The following is a 5,079-nucleotide window of genomic DNA, read 5'->3' as shown; positions in this document are numbered from 1 at the left end:
CAAGAAATGGGAGGTTGAAATTTTTAAGAAAGTCTGGATGTACAGAACAACCATGAATTCCATGACTGGATATTCCCCTTTTGAAATCATGAGAGGAAGAATTCCTAGAACTAAGGTGAATCCGTCATGGTTAGTGAAGTCAACTTCTTCTAATGTGGATTTGGGAAAGGTTAAAGAGAATCTTACTTGTACCCATTGTACCAATAAGAAGTACTTTGATGAGAAATTTGGCTCAAAAATGGATCCAAAAGTAGAAATTGGTATGATGGTTAAGGTCAAAAAACCCTGGAAGGTCAAGAAAGGTGAAAGTTCGTTTATGGGTCCTTTTGAAGTTATTGAGATCTTAAAAAACTCAGTGAGATTATCAGACAATAAAGTTTGGAATCTCAGTAGGATTGCTATTCTCAAGGCTGATAAGAATGTTTATTGTAAGGAACCTACTTTGAAACATTCTGATTTTTCATATTTGGATGAGGATTTGAGTGGAGATGTAGTTTGTTGTGACATGGCTGCAACATCCTGTTGTTCCAGTAGTAGTAACATCAATGAGGATATGGGTGTCCAATCTCTTCCTCAATCCCAATCTATCCACAGCAATAATGTTTCTTTACAGAAAAGAACTACAAGGAAACCAAAGTGGTTGTCAGATTTTGTTGCTTACATGATAGGAAAATTTTAAGTTCCGTTTTTTTTTTGTTTTTTTCTCTCTCTCATTTGTTTCATTTTATAAGGGAGGAAGGTGTGTTGTGTATTCATGCACATGTAAATTCTCGCGCCAGGATACTCCTGAGTAATAGAGCGCGCAATAAAAGGATTTATAACATAACATAACATGTATCTTGCGTGTCTCGCGCATGTATTTCTTTTCAAGTGTATCTCGTGGATTTGTTATTACTTGAATGTACGTGTCTCGCTACACAGCACAGTATGTTATTGTACCATTCTATGTCATACAGTTACTGTTAAGTCAGTTACCGCTGACTGTCCGGAGCCTTCAGATGTGTTCCAGGGAGTGCTTCTTTATCTCCAAATAAACTTACTTTTATTATCAACACTTCTGTGATCATTGACTCTACACCGGCGTCTTTATCTGCACAGTATTGGTGCTATCCACTCTTATGGAGTTCAACTTCTTCTGCAAAGGTTCTACTCCAGACCAAAACATTAGTCACTAGGCTCGACCTCTGAAAACATTTTTGTATTTCCATTAGCCTTTTTGGAAAAGGAAAAAAATCATTATTGAATCATTAGAACAAAACAAATTCACTTATTTTCTTCAGTGCCTGTCGTTTCTTACTCTTCATACTCTGATGCTCAACTTATGCGAGGGTCAGGCAGCCAGGCAGGCACTGTGGAGATCAAATAACTTTATCAGAGAACTTCGGGGTCCACTTCCAAATGACATGCAGGGCCGTCAATGTTTGCCTGGTGGGATGATTTTCAGCTCCGTACTGCCCGGGCTGCAGGATCTTTTTCACTACCTCACACCCCCACGATTTCTCAGGTTGTCATATGGTGGGGTGTGGCCCATAATACTCACAGACCCCACCCTACCTAATGGCGAGTTGGGAAATGGTGAGTGCACAGAAGCATCAGGCTGTAACAGGTGGCAATCAGGATCAGCTCTCACTAGATCCCAGAGGCAGGCAGCAGAACCGGTTGCCTCCAGCAGAGTCCCAGGACCAGCTAACCCCTTCCCTTCACGATTTGAGCTCCTGCTCCTGGCTCTAACACCAGAGGCGGTGAATGCACGTCCTGGCACGCAGAATTCCCTCTGCCTGCTTGAGTAGGATTGCGGTCTGCTCCTATTCTTCCTGCATGTCTTTAAATACAGATCAAAACCTGTGTGCCATGCACAGATGTCCCCTGTCATCGAAGCGCTCAAACAGGCACTTGGGAAAGCCTAAGACAAACAAGCATTGGCATAGCCAATAGGTCTCACCTATGGCTTTGCCATAATGTTTTTAGTTATGTGGCATATTGTGTAGCTGCCGTTCACAATGGCCTAAAGTTATTGGTGTAAAGTGGCATGGAGTGAAGTGTTATAACGTTTGTTGGAGTGTAGTATTATGGAATTGCATGGAGTAGAAATGCATTGTCACATATTCACAGCTCCTCACTGTTTATTGGAATTGCTTGAGGCTTCCTTACTGTAAATATGTGATTCTAGGGTTAGCTGCAAGCCTGCTGCTGCTGGGAACACTGTCAGAGTCAGAGTCTCATAGGTCAAGAATAGGCGAAGTTGTAATGGATATATTAACACTACTCATAAACATTTCAGACTCCTATGGCCCTTGTGCACATTAGGGCCTTGTGTTCTGCCCCTTCGAGGGCTGCTATAATCCTAGGATCCTTTGTCAAACTCGTTCTTCAGCAGTCTTAAAAGATTTCTTATGTGCACTCTGCAAAAGGCTTAGTTTTTTTATTGATGGAGCAAATATGGTGAACACATAAGTTAATAAAGCAAAATCCCTTAACAATGATTAAGAGACTAAGACATCATATTCAGAAATGATAAGATAATTAGGTTTGATACACTAAAGAGAATGGATACTTTGGGAGGAATACTCCCTTGGACAAATGATACGAGTTTAAACCAGTATGATAGGGAGTAATTAATTTTGTTCAAGAAAACATTATGTTGTTTCTTGATTTTCTCTTTGCCTGTTTCAATGAATAAAAATGCGTTTCTGATATCTATGAATTTCTTTTAATGCAGACAGTGACTCACGAAGATGAGAAACAATATGAAAAGAAAAAAATAATGCCATGGATTTTTTTTATTGTAATTTCTTCCTGAGGCTGGATGTTTAATATCATATAAGATGAAGTCATAGGTTTCCCGTTTCAATGCATGTAGACTTCTCACTTTTAGGGATCTTACATAAATCATCAGAAGTTGATGAGAAAATTAATACAAATCTTAGATAGCAGTGTGCATTTATACTGCCCTAAAGTTAGATGCAGATTATCTAGATCAAAACAATCTAAATGAGGAAGTATGGTGGCATTATCCATTTGTCTGTTTACCTGGTCTCTGCCTTCACCTTCAAAATATGATCCACCCTCTTTCAGCCCTCGGATCCAAGATGACTAAGAAGAGAAGGACCAACGGGCGTGCCAAGAAAGGCCGTGGGCATGTACAGCCCATCGGCTGCACCAACTGTGCTTGCTGTGTGCCCAAGATAAAGCAATCAAAATGTTTGTCCTCAGGCACATTGTTGAAGCAGCAGCTGTAAAGGACATCTCTGAAGCCAGTGTCTTTGAATCATACGTGCTGCCCAAACTGTATGTGAATCTGCACTACTGCGTAGGTTGTGCCATCCACAGCAGGGTCATCAGGAATCGCTCCTGTGAGGCCCGCAAGGACCGTACCCCACCACCCAGGTTTGGGCCTGCGGGCCTGCCTCCCCGTGCTCCACCGAAGCCCATGTGAGAATGATAGCTTTGTACAGATTTCTGAAATAAAAAGTACACCCAGAGAAAAAAAAATAATAATATGATTCAGTTATGGAAATATTTTTCCCTGCAAGCTCATACAATTATGAACAGATATAGCATCAGAATGCAATCATCCAAAATTGACTATCATAAACTTTTTTAAATAATTTCCTTGAATACATATTTGTATTATTCTTTTATGATGCGAAGGGTAACATTCTGTGGCTGAGTGATATATCCAAAGTACAGGTAGAAACATCCAAAACATGATCACATGGTTATTCAGAGAACAAGTACAATAAAGCAGAATACTACAAAGAGTAGATTGCAATTTCATTGACTGTCCACAAATAAAAATACTAGTTCTCTAGCCATTCAGTTGGCAGTTATTAGGAACTTGCCAAGAGTGTTTCTGTGAACACAGAAGCTTATATACCTAACAATCTAGATCAGTGTTTCACCTTCACCTAGACCAGGTACACTTTTTATCATAGCAGTGGACTTCTGCTATGGTATAAATAAATGCAGAAAGCTAGCGAAGACTATCCGTTAAAGGGTGACAGGATCAAAACATATGCAACAAGGTAGCTGTTTGTGTGCCTGAACAAGAATGAAAGGGGTTTTTATTAATTCTATGAAAATAATGTGGAGTCGACTATAAGAGCCACAGACTATAAATGTGTACTCTGTGCACATTACCAACTTTAACAGAGGATGAATTAAGAAAGTACAATCTCTGCCCTTTAAGATGAGGTGTGTTCCTCATTCCATTTCTACAGTATTTGGGAATCTGATCCTAAATTGTGTTCCTTTAACCACTAATGCCAGTTAGATAAGGTTGATATTCAGTGTTGTAACATTCCCGGACTACTGAGACTTTATGGGCCATATCTGTGAAGGACAGAATGTGACACACTGTTTTCTACTGAAGATATGAGAATTAAAGCAGCAGTATAGCATTACTCTTAGCAATGGACAGCTGTGATAAATCTTTCAAATGCCTTCAATGGAATAAACCCCCACTTTAAAGAAAAATGTAGAATTCCATTGTTTTACAGCAAACTTAGGTTTACATACACCAAGGCCACAGACTCCTGGAGAGTAGAGTTCGAGTTTGCATTATACATTTTTAAAATGTAGCTTGTTGGTTAACTAGACTTGTGAAATACTTAAAGTGGACAGATTTTGTCATTCAATGAATTTGAAAAGTAAACAGGAGGTTAGGAATTGTAATATACTTCAGCATGTGATACAGTATTGTTAACAAACATGAGCTTCCTGGGCTATGGCAGGACTACAATAATACCAAAATCATTAAAAGCATTAGGGAACATAAAGATCCCTATATGATTGCTGAAATAGAAGTCAAAGTATTCTACAGGAACTAAAAGTGGCCAGTATAACCTCATAAAAGTCAACAAATCAATACTTAAAAAATAGTAAACCAAATCTTCCTGAGCGAGCAGCAGGTCACCGCCCTGACAAACCAGCCCTAAAAAGATTAATTGCCAGAACACATAGACCATCCAGCAAAATACCAGTAACCCCTAAGTACTAAGATGATATAGACATTTCATCAATTGCTAGTCACTCATAAAAAGGACACCATTTTACTACATGACAACTTCAATAACAATA

General features: G+C 39.2%; 1 pseudogene; it reads left to right on the top strand.

Moving 5' to 3' along the window:
- The first annotated feature begins 3,089 nt into the window (after positions 1-3,089).
- Positions 3,090-3,436, top strand: LOC147698156 (small ribosomal subunit protein eS26 pseudogene; annotated as a pseudogene).
- The last annotated feature ends 1,643 nt before the right edge of the window (positions 3,437-5,079 follow it).

The sequence above is a fragment of the Lissotriton vulgaris genome, chromosome 8 (assembly GCF_964263255.1).
Source record: "Lissotriton vulgaris chromosome 8, aLisVul1.2, whole genome shotgun sequence".
Lineage (NCBI taxonomy): Eukaryota > Metazoa > Chordata > Amphibia > Caudata > Salamandridae > Lissotriton > Lissotriton vulgaris.
The sequence above is the reverse complement of the archived record's forward strand: the minus strand, read 5'-3'. Positions and strand labels throughout refer to the sequence as shown.